Source organism: Cricetulus griseus, chromosome 4, assembly GCF_003668045.3.
Source record: "Cricetulus griseus strain 17A/GY chromosome 4, alternate assembly CriGri-PICRH-1.0, whole genome shotgun sequence".
NCBI lineage: Eukaryota > Metazoa > Chordata > Mammalia > Rodentia > Cricetidae > Cricetulus > Cricetulus griseus.
In genome coordinates, this window is record NC_048597.1 from 200,577,575 (window position 1) to 200,600,052 (window position 22,478).

The 22,478-nt window shown below is 37.6% G+C and overlaps 1 long non-coding RNA gene across 2 annotated transcripts in view; it reads left to right on the top strand.

Moving 5' to 3' along the window:
* The window catches only part of LOC103161422, a 275,190-nt gene that overhangs the window by 6,455 nt on the left and 246,257 nt on the right, over positions 1-22,478 (top strand). For both annotated transcript variants that reach the window (XR_003484493.2, XR_004769712.1), the window contains exon 2: positions 1,165-1,221. This is a non-coding gene — a long non-coding RNA (uncharacterized LOC103161422). The remainder of the gene's footprint in view (positions 1-1,164; positions 1,222-22,478) is intronic.

Sequence of the window (22,478 nt, forward strand, 5' to 3'; positions counted from 1 at the left end):
GACAAATGTCAGCAGAATTCTGAAATGCAGTTAGCTCAGGATTGCTGAGCAAACTGATAAAGACAACAATGCTACAAATTTTAATCACAGTGGCCAGGGAAAGAAAGCAGGGTGGTTTGGGTGTCTCTTAGGATGCTATTGGCAAGGGGAAATTAGCACTGTAAAGAAGAGAGACTGTTGGGGTTGGAATGCTAACCAGCATAACACAAGGGCCAACATCTCAGGAGCCCACTGTTTCTGCCAGAGAAGAGCATTTTCAAACAAGCTGTAGAAGAAATTCTCTAGACACCACTTCCTTAATAAATGCTGTGTGTGTGTGTGTGTGTGTGTGTGTGTGTGTGTGGTATTCCTTGTTATTGATGTCATTAATGGAAACTATTCAATGACTGATACAATATCTAGTTCTAAAGAAGTGTTAGCATATCCATACAAGGAATATTTATAGTTAATTTTAATGGCAAACCCTGTGAGTCTATCTATCTATCTATCTATCTATCTATCTATCTATCTATCTATCTATAAAACATGCCATTGTTATACATGTTAAGCTTCTAGGGCAAAATCTTGCCTTCCTTTGTGTGACAGAAAGCAATGAATGTGACTGATAATCTTTGATCTTGTGGGGTCCATTGTATTCTCCATTCTGAGTATTCTCAATGAAAATTATTCCAGATAAGGATATAAAAGGTAAAGGATGCTAAGTTGCATCTTATGATCTCCTTTGGAAATCTAATCTTTCATCTTTGCATTTAAATATTCTCTATTTTAGATACTTCTATCTTTTTAGAAGTAAAATATCATAAAAATTAATTGAAAGATCTGAGAGTTGAGTTCAAATTACTGAGTATTTATTACAAAATCATCCTAACTATTTCCTCAGCTATTATTTTAAGAATGATTAAAATTGACTTATCTGATATAATTTGAGAAGTGAATTTTAGAAAGATGATAAAGAAGATTGGTAGATATTGTGTCTATTGACTAGAATGGGATATTTCTGGACCACTAGTAAATAATAAGGCTTTGGTTGGTCTGGATAGTAGGGCCAAAGAAAACATCAGGGAGAACAAATGAACATAACAAGAACCTCTCAGAACAAGCGCAGGGCATTTATTTCACCATGCACTAGGATATATGACAGTAACACATCCAAATGTTCCACAGAATCCAGCTCTTGGGAAATGATGCAGTGCCTCACTTGCTGCACCGAGACAGAAAATAGTAAGTGAAAACTATTACTTTTCATATTTTAAAGGCACATTTTGCTTTTGTAATTGTCTAACCCCAGAAAAAGTGCTTGCTTTATCATTTTAAGTTTTGTGAAGTTCATCTTGAAATGTGCAAGAAGTGTTCCCTAATCATCTAAATGATCTAAATTATTCCTCCAAATGTCTTATTCTTGAATGAGAGTCAAATTATAAGGTATAAGCCAACAAGCCCAAATCTGGAATTGCAGACGTAGAAGGGCTGAGCAGAAAATACATGTGTGTGAATTTGACCAGTGGGAATTGTAGTGCACTTCAAACCCCATGTCTCATTTGCCTGTAAAGTTTATGGTGGTAGGTATACAGTCTTGGTATAACCAGATCTTACAATAGTTAGAAAATTATATATTATAATTAATACAAGTGAAACCAGAGATTGGCTCTAAACCATCAGTGGGCCATATCTATGAGTTTCTGTCTTTATGTATGTTGCTTGCTTTGTCTGTAAGGCCTCTTTATCTTCAGAACCATTCCTTGCACCCCATGCTGAACTTTTACCCATAAGGACTGCACTGGCCTCTTGTACATTTTTTCAGATGCTATTGTTTCCTGCAGGACTCTTCTATTACCCTCCAGTCAATTATCTGTCTTTGCAATGAATCGCAGAAAAATTCCTCTTGGGAGCATCTTTCCAGGATGATCCCTTTACTAAACCCCTAAGATTAGATAAAGATTCCTTTTCTTCAATTTTGTACTTTTGCTTATTTTTCCCACTAAGGTGTTTCGGGGGGTGGGGGGAGGAAGAGAGAGGAGGGAGAGAGAAAGAGAAGGAGGGAGAAGAGTAAGATGATTTATTTAGTCTCTATTTCACTAGACTAAAAATCTCACAACTTTTGAGGCTTTTCTATTTTATTGAATACTAGTTTTTCATAATTTAATATACTACATATACATAACCCAAGAACTAACTCCAGGCATACTAACTATAGCAAAAGTGTTGGTTTGTGGGTGAATGAATTGTGAGATCTCTCCATGGTCCTGAAAAGTATTTGTGTCTGTCAAGACAATGGCGGATCAGAGGTGAGAGGCGAGGGAACTCAATAAATTCATATGTATTGATATCCTTCAACAAATAAGAGTCTTATTGCATATATAATAATCTTAACATCCAAGGGACAGTTAGAATTTGAATCGTTTTTCAGTTAAGGAAATAGAGATTTGAGATAATTCATTTTCAGAAAGTCACAATTCTCTGAAGAGGCTAAGATAACATTTGAACAACCGTTTTTTAGAATTTGTGGTATACTTCATTAACACAGGATTCTGGGCTATGAGAACTGGCTAGACCCCTTTAAATTCCTCTTGACTAAAAGTAGGATTACTTTCCCAAAGTTGGACAAGAAATGAAACTTGGTAGTTGTGGCAAGTAAGGCAAGGCTGCTACAAAGAGAAATAGTGAGAAAATCCATGAGTCAGCTGCAATGATCAGTATACATCAACTATCCTTACTCACTTGCTTTCCAGGATGAGGTTTGTAAGATGGTAATTTCTTAGTAATAAGTATTGAACACATTGCAGTGACATTAGATCATGAATGCAAAGCATCTTGGTTTTCATCTTCAAAAAATACATTTTGACAAGCTAGCAAATTCATTATTGTAGGATATCTTTTAAGGAATAGAATACCTAGAAACACTTAAGAGGTATACCCTAATTATCTACATTATTTTAACCATTCCTCTAACTGTCTTCATTATAGACTTGTCATGTATCATTTATAAGGGATACTCAGTGTACCAAATACCCATATTCCTTTTGAAATGCTTATCTTCCTCTTGGAAAGAAATGAACTACTTTGGAATGCACAAAAATCCTTATGTATATTCAAGAGTAAAGTTAGGTATGGGGCTATGATGAATGATATCAGAAAGACTAGTGTGCAACTTCAGAGGATGAGGAGAGAGGGAGATAAGATATGAGGAGAGAGGAAGATGAGGAGGAAGAAGAAGATAAGAAGGACAAGGGGAAATGATGAAGACCCTATGTTCAAGGTTAAAGTGAAGCTGACCTATGAAGCTGACCCTGTAGTTGTAATACACAACATTAGATTTTTGGGCATATTAGGTATAGGCATTAGGGTATGGGCAATTATGCTTCTCTCGCAGTGCATGAAGCCTCACTCATCGCTATTGGTTATATTTTGTCAGATGTATATCCCTATTGGCTGTCACATTTTATCCTTTTAGGAACCTTATTGGTACCATCCTAGTCCCTTCCAGATGCAACCATATAAATGGTTCAAGAAACCATTCTTTCTTGATCTCAGATTATTCTTGAGAGTAGAGTAATCATGAATCATAATGGGTACTTGAAAGTATCTGGATCTGACAGTCATATTTAAACATTTTAAAATATAGCACTGGAGGGATGGTTCAGTGGTTAAGAATGATCTTGCAGAGGACCTTCATTTAGTTCCTAGCACCTACATAGAAGGTTACAACTTTCCATAACTCCAGTTTCAGGGAATCTGATCTTCAACAGTACCAGATACCCACATGGTACACAGACATTCATGCAGGCAGCACTCATACACGTAAAATTCAATGAATTCATAGAAATTTAAAAATAAAAGACTCTACTAGTGAAGCTTTGCTTACACATTACACAATAAAGATGCTATGATCTAGTTTTAAGCAATGGTTAAATTGTTCTTATTTATTACTATGCCTTAGAATATGCATGATTTATGTCTGTATATGACAAATTAAACTGAACAAACCTGTTGATACACACACACAAACACACACCACACACATATAGGACACACACACACACACACACCAAAATTCCAAGAAACAACAGTTTTATTGTATCTTATAATACACTCATTTAATTTGTCAGGCTTTACTTAATTTTTCTCCTGGGAAGGATGGTAAACATGGAAGTATTATATGCAGAAATTATGATCTGAAAGTCAGTATCCTAACATGTAGCTATTAATTATATTGCATGAAAGAAGATAACATAACATTTGATGTTACTGTCTGCTAATTTCAATATGTGCAAGGTCATGGGTATGGTAATCTTAAAGCTAATTGCTTGGCAAGTACAGGGCTTAACTTAGAAACAACAGATGATTTCAGATGTGCCCTTGGCAAGGTGTTCCATTCACCAACAGGAACAGAGGGAAGCTGGGGTAACCTAACTACAGGCTTTGGAAGAAATGGCCTTAGCGCAGCTGCAACATTAGCTTTAGCAAAACAAGATTTGTCATCCTTCTGTGGTTTCAGCCTGCTATAAATAGAAACTGTTTAAAAGGTGTTATTTAGTAGTTTCCATTATGCAGCTGTCTATTTAAATCATTTAATTTTGGAATCTAATCCAACTTCCAGTCTCCATCAGAGACAAATAAGAAACCATATGTGAAGGCGTCTGTGAAATCTTCCTTTTATTTATGACAACATTAAAGTGAGACTCTGATGTCAGTTACTGAACAATAATAGGCCTTCCTATGTACCTATAGTGCTGGGTTACTTGGGCATATCCCTCAGTGGTATCTTATACCTACTGCTGTTTCCTTCATTATATACAGATGCACAGCAGTGGAGACAGTAATAGTCTTTCTTAATTAAATAAAGCTAAATGTTAATTAGTCTGAAAAAATTGATTTATTTTCAGTGCGTGATGCTTTCCATAGTGGGACTCTTGCTTTAAAGAACAGGTTGTGTTCTCATTTAGAACTTTACAATTTCCTCCTTTATTTTGGGTTTGTATTTGGAGTCTTGTGGTGGGATCTAATCGTCATAGAGAAATTATAGGTCTACAGATGTTTTCAAGATGTTCCTCTGTCAGTAGCAGATTATCCCCTGTAGCAAAATCTCATTAAAGTGCAATTTACAGAGCTCTGCTGATGTTGCCATCAACCAAAATTAAAGGCATTAATTTTTCAAAGTTCACAGAAGTCCTTACATAAATGATGTAGCAGTTTGCAAGAACAATTTACAGAAGTGTTATTTGCAGAATTAACCTACATTAACAGAACAAATGTTGTAAGGATGGAAAAAAGGGCTGGGCAGTGAAATTGCAGCTGCTCCATTGTACATTAGGTGCTTGGTGCAAAGAAGTGTTGAAATGTAACAATGACTGCTTGCTGGGAGAAAAGTTGAGAAGGGAAAACAGGAATCTGAACAACCTCACTAAATACTTAAGCTTACAATAGAGTGATCACCAGTTGGGGACACCCAGTGAGACCCTAAATTCTACTTTGAAACATCTGTAGTCAATATCTTTTAAAATATTCTCATTTAGAGAATGAGTTTATGTAGCTCATGTTGTGAATATTTCTCTTCCATAAACTGCCAAATGTTTGAGAATTTATTATCCGATCGTATAGCTAAGAATTGCATACCACTGTGGTGTTGTGGTACTAGGCATTAAGATATACACGTGGTACTGTTTTGCCCTATCGCTATTGTGTTTCTTCCCCCATATGTTTGATTTCCTCCAACAGATTTTTCACTATTGAACTTAAAACATCATAGCAAAGCATCAAAAGGATTGGATAGGCATTTCTGATATTAAAAGTCGGAAGAAAGGACCATGTTCCTTTGGAGCAGAGAAATAATTCGGCTACCACATTTGTTTCAGAAGAGAAGTTGTTGACCTTAACATCCACCAACCTTTACTAGTTCCATTCCTTTCTCTGCATTAATTATTTCGACCTGTATTTGAACACTATTGTGCACTCATCCACTTTTCTCTCAGGCACACACTTTCCTGGATCCCTGATTGGATGCTTTATATTTTAGGAAGCCTGGATGATGCTTGGGAGTTGTAGTAAACAGTTAGGATGATATTAGTGCTTGGAAAGCTTGGTCAATGGCAAACACAAGCTGTTTCTGATTAGTATATAATGGCTGAATATGAAGTTATATTTCCAGTGAACAGGTGTTTGATGGGCATCAGACGGCCATTCCACAAAAACACTCATACCATACAAACTCTTGTGGTTTGGATCATACATCCCACACACCATTTCCTTTGTCTAAACTTATGGTGCACATCTAGTTTAATTACATAGGTGATCTTGTTATATTGTTGTTCCCCTCTCACTTCTCCTGAATCATGGTAGGTTCATGAAGGCTGTTCAAAAATTAATCACTGATGAATTATTCTGATAAATGTCTCTTAGAAATCTTAAAACCTTTAAAAGAAACATCAAAGTACACTTAAAAAAACAGTACAAACTATGAAAAGTCAAGTATGGGGAAGTCTGGTAGGGTTCTGCTTGCTTTTGGTAGTATGAAATTAAGGGGTTTGCAAATAAAGTTTGATGACTGGGAAAGTCTCTAACCTAAAAATTTCTAGTTCCTAAGGGACCAGGTAGAAATGTATCCATGACTTTTCAGTTGAGACTTTCAAAGAAATTATCAATTATGTTCCAGAATGATGGGACCATCTGATAACTAGAAGCTAATTTCAAATGATCAAATATTGGTAGGTACATTAAGCCTTGCTAATTTGCATAGCATCATTATCTCTAATACAAAAATACATTTGGGAAAAAGTGAGTGTTGTCTGGTTCACTCATGTATGAAGATGCTCACTTGGGAACTTTGTATCAGTTACAACAGGAGGGCCTATAGATAGCAATCACATCTGCCTTGACATGGCAAAGGCAGGACAATAAATATGAGAAACTAACATAATTGCTTGACAGCCAGTCCTAGTTAAAGACACTATTGGAATTTTTTGAAAATTTTCTTTTTTATTATTTTTATTTAAGTAACATTTTCCATTTATTTTATATTCTGATCACAGTTTCCCCTCCCTCCTCTTTGCCCATCCCCTCCCCCTGACTAGGACTATGTTCTATAGTGGCTTCAATAATCTACAGATATGTGGTCAAAGCTTTCCTTTAGAATGTTAGTTCAGGAATTTGCTAATTTAGAAAAAGTTTGCACTTTGCTGTAAGTGTCTTACAGAAATATTATAGCATGTTTTATTTGTGTTTAGTAATACATTTTCCTTAGATTAGGACTGAAGAGATAACTAATGTATGTAAAATCTTGAATATCTGTATTTATATGTAATATCATTAGTACACTAGAATTAAAATTTCAGATATTAGCAGTTTTACAAATGATTTGAGAATACTTATAGACAATAAAAATAACTCATTAATTTCTTTCTAAAAGGTTCCAATTAAGCCATAAAATCTTGAGATAATTGATGCCCTTATTATATTATATTAAATATTATATATTTTTAAATGGCTAAAATCCGTTTGGCTTTTGTCCTTTCATTTGGAAGTGGAGCAAATATGTACTAAGTTTGGTTGGTCAAAACTGCATTCCATTTCACACAGCAAATTTCATATGAAGTCAAGGTCAAAAGAGTACACCATAGAAGAGCTCAAAATTTCTGGAGTTGACTGATACCTTGGGCAATCGTTAATTCTTGCCGTTAGTCTAGCATGATTTACCAATGTTCTTACAGCATACAGAACTCTTTGGCCTCCAACCCAGCAGTGTGTCCTAGTTTCATCTTAATAGTAAATTTTGCTTTTGTTTTTTTGCTTTTTGAGACAGGGATTCTCTGTGTAGCTTTATACAACAGACTGGCTTCGAACTCATAGAGATCCGCCTGCCTCTACCTCCTGAGTGCCGGGATTAAAGGCGTGTGCCACCACCGCCAGGCCCCTAATAGCAATTCTCAAAATTAATATAAAAAGTATTAGTTTTCATTATAGCATTTTCTTTTTAAGTTTTTTATTAGTTCAAATTAACAACAAGCTTGTTTCTGTCAATCCCTTCTCTCCCTCCCTCCCCTCCTCCATCCCTCCCCCCTGCCCCCCCACCTACCCTCCATCTACCCCCCACCCTATCCACCCTCCACTCCTCAGGCAGGGTAGGGCCCTCGATGGGGCCTCCCCAAAGTCCACCACATCATCCTGGGCCGGGCCTAGGCTCTCCCCCATGTGTCCAGGCCGAGAGTGCATCGCTTCACGTGGGATGGGCTCTCAAACTCCCTTCTTACACCAGGGAAAAATACTAATCCACTACCAGGGGACCCCCAGAGTGTGGAGGCCTCCTAATTGACATCCATGTTCAGGGGTCTGGATCAGTCCTGTACTGGCCTCCCAGACAGCAGTCTGGGGTCCATGTGCTCCCCCTTGTACAGGCCAGCTGTTTCTGTGGGTTTCACCAGCCTGGTACCGAGACCCCTTTGATCTTCATTCCTCCCTCTCTGCAACTAAGTTCCAGAGTTCAGTTCAGTGTATACCTGTGGGTGTCTGCCTCTGCTTTCAAACTATACTTTTAAACTTCACTTTCCTACCTCTTCTCCCTTCCTTCTCTTCCTTTGTACTCTCCCACCAGGCACCTGCTTTCCAGTTTGGTGACCTTTTGCTGTTTTCTGCCCTTCTTCAATATCTCTCATTCCCCCTCATGGTTGCTTAACTAGTTTCACAGCCTACTTCTTCCAGGACACTCAGATTGCTACCAACTATTTGCTTTCTTAACAAGCTTCATCTGTCAACTTCCTAAAATAGTTTTGTAGATTAAATCAGAGCAGCACCCAGCACATGACAACTCTTCCATGTGCTCAGTGAAGACCTTAGTGCAGAGCTGGGGTGTTCAGTCATGGGATATTTGCCTTACACACACAGGGTATAGATTAAACTTCCAGCCTTTCAAAGGGGGAAAACAGTAAAAAAGAAAAAATAACATAGTTATTGTTGTTAGAGGCAGAAAACAAGGACAAACTGCAAGAGTTCCGGACCAAGGTAAAATATGGAAGATGCTTACACTCTCTTCTCTGCCTTCATTTACTGTCTGTACATACATTTTCCAAAATATCTAGATAACTTGTTTATGAAAGCTTTTTAGTATGGAAAAAAGAGAATAATGTGCTGTTTATTTATTTATTTTTCAGCGTTAGGAATGGATTAGAGGACTTTATGCATGCTAGGCAGACACTTGATCTCTGAGCATAATACCAGTCTCCCAAAGAATACTTTAAATAAATGCTTTTCTGATGCTTGTGGTACCTCAGAAAGGGATAAAAGTATCATTCCCCACTCACTATGCTTTAAGGTTAGCATTTTTGCACACTCACTGGCTAGAATGAACTCAACACATTTGCCTGTTTAATTTTGGTTACAGTGTCCTTAAAAGTGTAGTAACAGATTATCTCCATCTAAATTTAGGACATATATAAGAGCATGTATATAAGAGCAACACTCAATGGATTTAATAGGGTATATATGTATAACAATACTATTTGAAGGAGAGAGAGAGGGGTCATGAATTTCAGATGGAGTCAGGGAGAGTAGAAATGATGTAAATACAGTGCTCATGTATGAAATTCTAAAAAAAAAATAAATAAAAACAAAACTATGGAGGTATCAGTGTGTGTGTGTGTGTGTGTGTGTGTGTGTGTGTGTGTGTGTGTGTAATGGAGAGTTATTTCTTAATTCAAACCAATGCTACCCTTTTGACAACAAATAAGAAAATTATATTTTGTGTTAGTTAACTCAAATAGATATCCATATCAGTCAGTGTTGAATGTGAGAGGACTCTATAGTTAATAATCTTGTCCTGAAAGGCAGCCTCTCTCCATCTCTTCTTCTCTCTCCTCTCCCTCCCTCTCTGCTTCTCTCTCTCTCTCTCTCTCTCTCTCTCTCTCACATACACACACACACACACACACACACACACACACACACACACACGCGCGCGCGCGCGCGCGCGCGCGCACACACACTACTGTACCACCACAGAACAAGCAAAGAGGACAACACAGTGGGGGTACAGAGTAGGTCCTGGTTACTGTAGGGATTGGGAGCAGAAAAGCTTTAGTATAGATGGCAGTATAGAAAGGGACTGTCATTAATTTTCTCAACATAGTAAAATTTAATGCTTTCCTGATAGTTGGAATCTCTAGGAAGTGATTGATCTAGTGAAATGAACTCACCTTCTATATAAATCATGCTGTCACTTTTAGAGAATATTCCAGAAACAAAGTAAAAAGACTATAACAAAAGCTCAATCAAGAAAACTCTCAATAGTTTAGCGAGTACTTGGAAAATATGAATGCTTTAGGACTACACTAGGGAAACTGTTGCCAGAAAATGTCTCATTTGTACATGAAAATTGTTGATTATGTTGCATCAGGTATGGAAGCCTACAATAATAAATGTTTAAGGATTGTCTGATGGTCACTCCAAATGAGCACCCCTCTGCCTTTCCCGCTTTTGTGCATACATCTTTACTTGTAAGTGTTCATTGCAAAGTCATTGGTCTGGTTCGAGGTTTCTGGTTTCTGCTACACTATTAATGCAGGGCCTTCACTGGGAATCCTCTTGGATGGCCTGTTGTTGCCCTGTGTTGTGGAGATCTTGCAGCTTTGGATCTGCAGACTGGCCCCTTCATGTGTTCCAGTAGATCATAGATAGGGTGGATGTTAGGATGGGCCAACACATAACCATGGTTCTGGGCTTGGGTAGTTGTAGGGTTGATCAGCCCTCCTCTAGCTCTCCCTTGTTACCACAGTGGGGCAATTACTCTGAGCAACTCATCTTTTATAGAAGATCCTGACTAAAATGTTCCAGTTTTCTTCCTCCCTTGCTGTTATAAGGTGTTCTCAGCCATAACTCCAGGGAGTACAGCCTATTAGTAGTAATATATAAAAACATATGTATCTCTATGTAACCGAAGTTTTAGAGACTATGAAAATCAAGCTACCACTGAGATAATGACTGTGAGAGCTAAAATTGGTTCTAAAAACATACTTGAACTTGTTTTTGACTGGAAGCTAGAACAAAATGACAAGAAGTCATGAAAAGTCTTTTGTATACTCAGATCTATGAAATACATAATTGTAACACTGTTTCGGCAAAGTTTAAAATTATTTTTTCTGCTAAATATACTAATCCTTGTACTATGGACAAAAGGAGAAATGTATTCTATAGTTGCAGAGGGACAGAAAGTTGTCCTTTGAAACTATGGATGATTTATATTTGAGTGTTGGATGTCTAATACAGGCTGCTTTTGCTAGCCCTGAAAACATGAGCAAGCCACTGACCAAAGTCTCACAGTTTTCTGTGTAAAAATTGGAACTATAGTGATAGTTCCTATCTTCTGTGATGCTGTATAAGTCAAACGAGTTTTCCTTACCTGCAATATTTATGTCACCCACGAGTGGGAACATTTGTGTGAAATCTGAATGGCCTTTTGATAAAGCTTCAAGTCCAATACCATTTGCATGCTGGGTTCTTCATTAGTCTAATTGAAGCATCTCAGTCTCGGATGTTTGTGTAACAGGGCTGGCTGTTGTGAGAAATGAAAAAAACAAAAGGCATGTACATGTTTCTGTCTCTGTCTCCTTGTATTTATTCATCTGATATATATGTTTAATATATGCTTCACATATCATATCTCTTCTTTAAAATTCACATGCATACACATACAGACATAATTCTTCAATCAATACTATTTACTGAAGCCAAAAGGTGTATGTATACACTCAGCCTTTTTTCTTTTCAATCTTATCCCAGTGCCATTGTTAACTCCTTGTGAGAAACACATGGCTTCTTAGAACCATGTTTCATGTCACTGAGAAAAACAGCTGGTCAGAATGAATCCAATAATGCATGCCTCTTGCTTTCTTCTTCTTTTTTTTTGTATTTTGTTGTCCTTCTATCCTTATACGTTGGCCTCTGTTTTTTGTTTGTTAATTTTGTGTTTGATGAGGGGATCTCACTTTCATATACTTCTTGCTTCTAATCATTGGCACTTGTTTGCCAGTAAATAATTTGACAGCATACTTTGTGTATAACAAAATAAGTGAGAGTTTGACCACTTTTTGATCTACCCATTCATTTCATCCCAAAGGTGCATGAGATGGGAAATTGATCAAGGATCACAGTGATTGCTTGACAATGAATTATCTTCCACAGCTCATGCCTTGACTCCCTTGTCTTCCGCTGGTTACATTATTCTGAAGGCTGTGGAGCCTCTAGCAGGAACCTGCCTAGTAGAGTCAGTCATCAGGGTTGGGCTCTTTTGCATCATATAGAACAAGTCCTCAAATAAAGAATTTATCATAGAAAAAGCAACAGGTTTCAGAAAATTTAGGATACAAATCATTAATAAAACTACTAAGCTGTTTTTCTTATAAGAAGACAAAGATCAGGGTAGAATGTGAATGGAACAGCTTTGTGCTTGCTCTTAAGACAGAGAAAATGGCCTGGGCAGCATGTAGTAGCTTGTATAAGTTTTCTCAGAGGTTCACCAGTCAAAAGCATTGGGTTAGCCCTTTATGGAATAAAAATATAGGCTTTCGTTTGTGTCTAGAAAATGTAACTTGAGTAACTTACAATAGTATTTTTATATTCATGTACTTGGCCTTCTTAGAAATAAAAAGGCAGTATCCTATTATTTTTTTCTTGTAGTAACAAGAGAACATACATACACCCAATTCAATTTGAACTAATATGGTTATAAGATCTGAACATATTTTTATTACTACAATAAATATGTTAGTTTTTAGACAAAAAGCATTTGTTTCCACAACTATTTAAGCTTGTGCCTTAAATAGTTCCCCCCTGTGCCTATTGCTTCTGTGTATAAAACAATAACTAATCAGTGTGAAATCCTGTTTGAATGATAGAATTCCTGGAAAAATAATTAACATGTTGTTTTACACATCCTAGTCATTTCTAAATTGTTGTATATCATTATGCCATAAGAACTTAGATGTGAAAAAGTTCTGGATCCATTTGTTCAGCAATTTATTATGAAAAATTGGATAAGGTCATTTTTGAGTCTTTGAATTGACATTCAGAACCATATGGTTTGTTCTTAAGTCAGGGACATACTTTCATTCTTTAGGGGATACTGAGAAGCTACAGTCTCATTCTGGGATGGAAGGAGTGCATTCAGGGAAAGCCAGGTCATATGGGGCAGTGACAGGGGCATAGAAGCAGTCCAGCCTGTGCTGGAGGTTTCTCTGACAAAAATCCCTTCATTTACATTCTTTCCCAAATTGTGTTCTTTCCCATTCATGACACACACTCTCAGGCTTTAAAATCCTTTTCTGTATGCAAACAGTTTATAGTTGCAAAAACTATTCTAACATTTTACTTCACTAGACTCATACCATGTCACTGGAAATAAGAGACAGTGGATATGTTGGAAATTAGTAAAAATTTGGAGTCAAGAAGCTCTGGGTTCAATTTCAGGTCATGTTCTTCACTAGTCATAGCCTCAGAACCACGAGTAAGTCCCTTCTTTTGGTAAGTGGGGTATCATTTATCTTCCCCACAAAACAAACAGAATTCCGGAGCTGGAGGGCATCTTGAGTTAGTACAGCAAAGCTCACAAATTTAAGTGTTTCCATTTAGGAGTCATAGGTGATGCAAAAAATGGGTCCAACATATGGTGAAGAATGTGATGAGACTGTAATCAGTTACAATACCATACCAAGTCAAAACCAGGTATTGCCTTGAAGCTGGTTGTGGTTACAGGGAGTTAGTCCACCTTTGATGGATTATCCCATTATACAAAGAGTTTGCCAATCCATATTTGTTACAAGGTCTCCTGAGTTTCATGTTTTCTTAAGTATTTGGGAAAAATACTGAAACAGAGCAGCGATGAGTTTGGTATGTAAGTGGGGATGTTTAGAGGCAGGGTTGGACACCCTAGCAACAGCCTTCCTCTATGTATCTCACAGAGCTCACAAAATAGGTGTATAGAGCAGACCACCGGTGCATGCAGAGAAGACTGATGAAGACAATTGCTGATTTTCTTTATATAATTTGTGAACACTTTGAATTTTTGGGTTAGGGATCATTTGGAACTTGTGGGATAATGCTGGAATAATGAAAATTTCAGACCCCCCATTGAAATATCATGCAACCCTTTCTGATTTGGTGATACAGCTGAGAAGTAAACAACAAAGGTGTCATGGCAGAAGACTTGAGTTCCAACTTTAGATTGGCACACAATATTGACTGTATTGAAAGTAGAGTGTCTAGTTAGTAGGCACCAGGAGAATGAAACTTCAGTGTGTTAGCTGGACTTAAAAATATCAACCAAAAGATTCTTCTTGACTGGCCTTAGAAAGCACAGGGGGCAGGGTTGCAAACTTCTGGGTGCTACCATCTCTAGGCTTCACTTTTCCCACCTATAAAATAAAAATGGCAGAATCACAGCTTTCTGGGTAGATTGGTGTGAGGACTGAATAAATAAGGCTGTGTATGAAAAGTGACTAGAAGAGTATTTACCTTGTAAGGAGCACAGAATTAAGATGCATTTTACCTGTTACACCAGACTTTTTTGAAGTTACTGTCTTGGTGTAAAAAGCATATAATTGATTTTTATAGATTCTTCAAAGTTATATGCTGCAATCAGTTATGTGCGTGCGTGCGTGCGTGCGTGCGTGCGTGCGTGCGTGCGTGCGTGTGTGTGTGTGTGTGTGTGTGTGTGTGTGTTAAACATAAGCTTTTTAGTACAGATGCCCCTTTACCCACGAGTTATGTATCCTTCATTCAACAGCCCAGGTGTGTGAAGAGGTACAAGCTATTTGAAAATAAATCATGTCAGTACTGAGCATGGACAGAATTCTTTTCCTTACTATTGTTCCAACATATAACACATTGCATAAGCATATAACATTTATGTTTTCATAGATATTATAAATAATGGAGAAATTATTTAAAGCATATAGGAGTATGCAAATGGGCTTATGCAAACATTACACTGTTTTGCACGTGGGGGTTGAACATTTCAGGTTTTATTATTTGAATGATGTGAAGAGTGATTGAATTTATAATAGATTAGTCTGTTAATCTATTGGACCTTTAACACTGTCACTCTACCCAGTGCTTTGTGCATTTAAACTGATAATGGTTTGTCAGTATTATTAGGTGCTTGCACATCAAAATAGTACCTGTTATATTTAATATCATCCCTAATTGCAGTGTCCTGACCTAAGACATATTTAATGTGTAAGGTGCCTGTAATTGGCAGAGCAGAGGTCAAATAGTGAAACCATTAGGTTCAAAACTTAAATGTCATCAGTGGCACAATGTCCTAATTTGGGATAATTATCTGGTCCATTGCTTTTTTTGCTGTGACATGATTCTTATGTTATATTTAAGGCAGGGCTTACTGAGGAACATTTAATCAATGTGTTTTCATTTTTGCCTCTCGCATTTATAGTAATGAGAAAATAGCAATGACAAAGTTGCGCTGTGTGTGAGTCTCTAAAACCTAAAAACATGATGTACAAACAGCACAGAATGTGTTATTTGTTTTACTAAAACAAATGAAGACTACTCATTTTATAGATGTACTGGCATCATTAATTTTAATATTCTGAAATGTAGTGATCACATCAAAGTGTTTAACATGGCACATTAACGGCAGATGCCATAAATTCTATTGACTGCACATTTCCAGTTTTGAAGAGCTTGAACTCCCTAGTATGAATGGAAATACCACAGAGGATTTTGTGAGCAACTTTTAGTGGTTTTGCAAGTGTGGATTCAATTACTTTTGAAGTGATCTTACATTAAGAATTTAGGATATATAATTCAGTATGTCAACAACTGCTCAGGTATTAAAAGCTACACCTTTCTCCTTTGTAGATTTGTATATCCCAATACCAAAGTAATGCCATTTTTTTTTCCACTGAATTTTATTTATTCTGCTTTAAAATAAACTGTTCTTTAAAGTATTTTTATTAGTGTGTGTGTGTGTGTGTGTGTGTGTGTGTGTGTGTGTGTGTGTGTTCATGCGTGTGCCAGGGGGAGTTTATGCATGGGGAGTCTGGGGAATCTGCTCTCCTCTTTTAACATGGGCTTTGGGGATCAAACTCAAACTGCAAAGCAAGTGTGTTTAGTTGTTGGACCATCTCACCAGCCCTTAAATAAATTGCTTTAAAATAGATAACTAACACTAAAGGCTTTATAAAAAGATTTTATTTATTTATTATGTATACAACGCTCTGCTTCCATGTATATCTGCACACCAGAAGAGGGCACCAGAACTCATAACAGATGGTTGTGAGTCACCATGTGGTTGCTGGGAACTGAACTAAGGACCTCTGGAATAGCAGTCAGTTCTCTTCACCTCTGAGCCATCTCTCCAGCCCCACACTAAAGGATTTTTGAAAAGCCACATGGAAACTTGCTACTAATGATACATCATAAAATATATACATATACATATTTTAAAAGAGGTTTACTAAAGGCTGGTCATGGTGGTACACACCTTTAACCCCAACACTCTGGAGTCACAGTCAAGTGAATTTCTGAGTTTGAGGTCAATCTGGTCTAAAGAGTGAGTTCCAAGACAACCAGGGCTATACAGAGAAAGCCTGTCTCAAAAACAAACAAATAAGCAAACAAAAACCAACCAATCAACCAAACAAACAAAAAAGAGGTTACCCAATAATGCTACCTTTTGTGTGTATGAGAGAGTTACTGGATAATGGGATCACATAGACCTTCATGCATTATGGACTAATTTTGATATCCATGGCCACCCTCCAGAGCTAGATAGTTAAGAACCTATTGCTGAAAATACCACATACTTGAAACATGGAATGTGGAGACATCAAACTGATATTCATCTATGACTTTCCTTCCTATTGACTAGCATTCACGATTCTGGAAATTGGTATTCATGCTGTCAGAGGAGAATAGGAAGTCTAATACTCACCCAGCTATGAATCTTGTAAACTTCTAGATTGACTGGCCTGTCAAGATAATCTCACTTGTTCAATAGTGGCCCAAAGGTTATGAGAATAACCAACCAATTTTTGACTGAATCAAAGGCCTGCTCCATGATATGGAGCAGATACCTGCCACTTTTAAAGGGAGCAACAACCTGTGGCTAGATAGGTTCCAGGTCATAGGAAAGAATCCAATACTATTATTCTGCCAAATGAATATAGTATTTAAATGACTACTAATGATGTATTTATTGCTATACCCATAGATCAGAACATCTCTCAACCCCTATCAGAGAAGCTTTTCATTGCACTAGAAGGAAATCAACACAGAGATCCTGAATTAATCAGTGTGTGAGGAACAAGACTGTGGAGTGTTCAGCCTTAAATCAGACATTCGTATCACACCCCACAGGGATCTAAGTGACAGAGAGTGAAAAGATTTAAGAGCCTAAGATGGTTGGTGATGTCAAGGAAACAGTCTTTCCCAGACACAACAGGGCAGATGTGCATGTGAACTCACAGTAATTCTGACACCATCTACAAGAACCTTCAAGATCTAGCCAGACGTAATCTCAGCATGAATGGGGAGAGGTGGATACACAATCCTGCCACTATCCAAGGAGCTATTAGCATTTGATAGATTCTGGGAGAGAGAATCAGTTTCCTTTAGTGGTGTGACCCTCTTGTAGGCTGACCAGACACCAACCCCAAAACTAACAAGGCTACACAAACTGTACTCAATGGGGAGAAAGGAAAAAGTAACCTCAGAGTTGGGTGAGAAGGGATAGAAAGATTAACAGGATAGAAAGGTTAAGAAGGGGCTGAGGGGGCTGCAGAGATGGCTCAGGGGTTAAGAGCACTGACTGTTTTTCCAAAGGTTCTGAGTTCAATTCCCAGCAACCACATGGTGGCACACAACCATCTGTAATGTGATCTGGTGCACATACTATATACATGATAAATAAATAAATAAATCTTAAAAAAAGAAGGGGCTGAAGGGACGAATATATTTAGAGTATATGGAATTCTCAAGTAATTAATAAAATCTTGTTTTATTTTACCATTGCAAAGATTTAACAAACTACCCCCCCTTTTGACTCTCTGAAAATTTGCCACACACTCCCTCCACTCTGTGATTAACCAAGTATATTTATGTTGATTTTTGAAATAGCAAGTATGACTACAAGCTATGTACAAATTATTTTGCATGTAACATTTTTCATAAGTTTTCATAAGAATAATCTTACCCTCATGTTAATCACATCCAAGCATTTGGGAGGACAGTAGGTTGGACACAAGGGACCGCAGGAGCTGAGAACAATGTCACATTTATTTTACATACTATGGTACATGTCTAAGCATTTGAATTCAAGACATTTAAAAAAGGGTTTGTAATGTTTTAATTACTGATATGGGGTGAAATGGAATAAGATCATGTTTGTAACTAAATAGTTTAAGTAACTGGTGTCTGTACTATAATCTAGTTATCTACTGTTCTCCATCACATCCATGCTTGTTAATAATTCTGTGGTTTTACTGAATGACAATATCCATGACAGGGCACTAGGACCAGTCTGGTATCCTTTATTGGCCTAGCTAGCCTTTATGCCCTGGTTTCTCCCCACCTGTCCCCTCCTGCAGCATCTCTGTCTATGTCTGCCTAGTCACTTAACTACTATTAACGTGACTTCCAGCCATTAAATGGAACTCTGCTACTTTCCTCCTGAAAGATTTGTCTTACTCTCATGCTAATGACATCCAAGTGTAAGACTTGCTTTCCCTTGTATGGAATGCTCATTGAGACTATTTTGCCTGGTAACACACATCATGGATATTGTAAAGATAGAGTGCAAATTTCTCTCCCTGCTACTGATATGGCCTCTGGCACACAGAAAGAGAATAGTATATACTTGTCAAACGAATAAACAAATTTTCCAAACATTTAATACAAAAAGTGCTTAGAAAGACTCACCCCAATAAGCTATTGTTAAGCAAATATGTTGTTTCTGAGATTTTTTCCAGTTCTAAAATACCACCCATTTTTTATTATATGAATCTATGTACAAATCCCATCACACACATTTTATAACCACATTCTCTAAGATGGCAAAGACCAATGATCAGGTGTAAGTCCTAACTGCATACTTGTAATCTACTGCATTGATGGTAGCTAAGTGGCTAAAAATCTTTTTGCAAAATTGTCATAAGCTTTCATTCCAGTGGCATGAAGTTTAAATCGAAAAGCTCCCATATGCTGGTGTTAGCATGTCATATGTAGTCACGAAACTCCCTTCCTTCCTTGCTCCCTCCCTCCCTTCTTCCCGCCCTTCCTCCCTCTCCTTTCCCTCCTTTCTTTCTGTGCAATCGACTATAATGCCAGCAGAACCTCTAGCACCCATCTGAGCATCCATGATTGCCAGTGTGGTCACATTTCCTTCTTCAGAAATGCTATGCTTTCTTTAGAAATAATATTTCTTATTTTCTTGTAAGCTGGCTTTACTAAAGATGTCTGGTTTTAGAGGAGTGATGCAACTGTTCCTGGATTCTCATGTACATATGTCATATTTGAACAAAACAATCTCAGGATTTTTTAGAGCTCACGTGCCTACATAATTGTCTTGGTGACTCAGTTGCTCTTTTCCACCTTGAGAATGAGGCCTGCAGTAAGGTTGTCTCTGCCAGTTGTGCACGGAAGAAACAAATTCATTGCTTATAATTTCAGTATGGATTTACTAAAGGCTTGTGATCTAAAACAATTCATCCACATTTGATATTTTTTTCTATATTGGTAAAACTCACTGTTATGGATAGAAATTTAGAGAACAATCCAGTAGTGAGGTGGCCAAATCTAAGTGTCAAATCCTCTGTCCATCTGGCTCCTTAATGTGCCCAAATTTTAGGAACCACTTGAATGCTCAGGCCTAATGCAGTTCTCAGTGTTGGCTACTAGATCCTCACATAACGGGGAAGGCTATGCCCAGCATTCAGTCCTATATTAATGCAAATTTGCATACAAGGTAAACAATGGCACATTTTGCATAGACACAAAGGGAGATGTTCAGGACCAGAAAGTGGAATTCGATACAGAAAAGGAGGGTGCACACACAAGGAGGACGGCAACTAATGAATAAAACATCTTTTTAGAAGTGCAGAAAAATCAGTTGCACCATGTTAAAACTGTTGCCAGGCAGCATATCTTTTCACAATAAACACTTGTGAGTCAGATAACTCATGGAGACACAGAATTAGCAAATGTAGCTGCTGCTGTCAGGCAGATTCTGCAGGGTACAGAATGCTTGCAGCCCTCTGCACGGCATCAGGAATGCATCTCTGCTTGTAACAACTCCTTGAACCACATCATTTGTTTTTGTCTCTTCATGGGAATTACTAGTCTTTACGTCTGAATGCCTCTTTATCTTGCAAAAGCCGGGATGCAGACACAGATCAGTACCGCATTCTTCATGGTCTAGGGCTGGGAGAATGAGAATATCTTAGCTCAGGTGTGGAATGTGTAGTGTTTCCAGAGGACTCTCTCTCTCTCTCTCTCTCTCTCTCTCTCTCTCTCTCTCTCTCTGTGTGTGTGTGTGTGTGTCTGTCTGTCTTTCTCCACCCTTCTCTTTTCTTTTCTTTTCTTTCTTTCTTTCTTTCTTTCTTTCTTTCTTTCTTTCTTTCTTTCTTTCTTTCCTTCTTTCTTCCTTTCTTTCCTTCTTTCTTCCTTCTTTCCCTCCCTCCCTCCCTCCCTCCCTCCCTCCCTCCCTCCCTCCTCCCTCCCTCCCTCCCTCCTTCCTTCTTTTTCTTCCTTTCTTTTTGAGACAACATCTCACTATGCAACCCTGACTGGTCTGGAAGTCTCTACACAGACTGACCTCAAACTCACAGATAGCCATCTGGCTCTGCCTCCCATGTGCTGGTCCTGAACCACCATGCCCAACCAGATGACTTTGTAAGTATGAAATGCTAGGGTGATGAAAAATCTTATGTTGATGTAAGAGAAGGCAAAGTAAAAAAAAAAAAAAAAAAACAAAAAACAAAACAACAACGACAAAAAAAAAAAAAACAAAGCTTAGGGTTTATTCATAAAGTCTCTTAAGCAAAACGAAGACAACTCCTGAAACCTTGAACTCAAGCTTCACCTCTTTCCCTTGGTCAGCAAGAAAGACGGAATCCCAGAGCACATCAGGAATAGCAATTGTCCTTTGGAGGATGGAATGGTTGTGGGGCCACCCACCTCTGAAGGAGCAGCGCAGACTGGAAAACCAGATTTTCAAACAGTAACTTGTTATCTGATATTCCTGGCAGAAATACAAAAACATACTTCCATCTCAAATTTATGGCACCATAATGTATTCCTTCTAAGCTTTCCGGATCCTGCCCATTCCCAAATGTGACCGGAGCATAATCATAGCGACTAAACAAATTAAATGTTCGGTTACAGACAAGCTCAAAAAAGAATGAGTAAGGGGAAGAAAATAAACTCAGCCCGGTAATAAATTAATGCTGCTTCAGGCTTTTTAGTTAGTAAGCTCACAGCCAGTCCTGAGAGACTTCTGGGCTCCACCAGAGCTCTGTCTCCTCCTACACATAGCTGGACTCAGATGCTGTGTTTTACCAGAGTTGCATTTTGTTCGAAATATGGCTGGACTCATGGCAACAAACTCTGTTGCAGCATAAGCAGCAACTATCACCTTTCTAAAATAATCTTAAATATTGTCACAGCATACTCTGAACCACATTTCAATTTGCAATAGCAAGATGAGAATCTTGATAAATGTTTGTTCCTTTAAGAGAAATAAAATTTGACTATTTCCCATGTCTATTGGATAAATTAAAGATTTTTACCATGGATCCTTCCCTTTCTGACTAAATGTTAACACTTTTAAACGCATTTGTAGATATTGTTAAATTCACCATTATCCTTTTTTTGGGGGGGGGTTGCGTGCTGAACTTAAACATTTGATTTGGTGTTAAATAATATAATTTCCTTTTTTGGAGAAATATGAAGTAAATTGAAAAATTGAAAAGAAACAATTCTGAGGGGAAGAAGCTTACTTAGTAACTTTTAAAATATTTTTTAATGCTGGATCTGACACTTAAAATACAATTATTCTGTATATGAATTGTGAGGTGAAATTCAGGTGTGGTGGCTCCATAGTGAGACCCTATATCAAACTCACATACCTATATACACAGAATTAAAGAGTGAGACCCTAAGGTATGATGTGACTTGCTTAAACTAATCAGCATTGTCTACTAGCTAGCTCTAAACACAGAGACTGGGGTTTACATCAGCAATATTTTCTTGTATATTATTTTGCCTATTTCATGTTGAACTATGACAAACAAAAAGAAAATATAAGCAAAATTTAAACAACAGAGAACAACACTGCAATGTCATTTTAAAATATGGGTCTGCATCTCATGTTTTATTCACTTAGTTTTCCAAGTTTATTGGGGACTGACTTCTGCTTACATGTGTGTCTCAAATAAGAAAAAAATTCAGTTTAACAAACATTCAATACTGTATTAGAGACT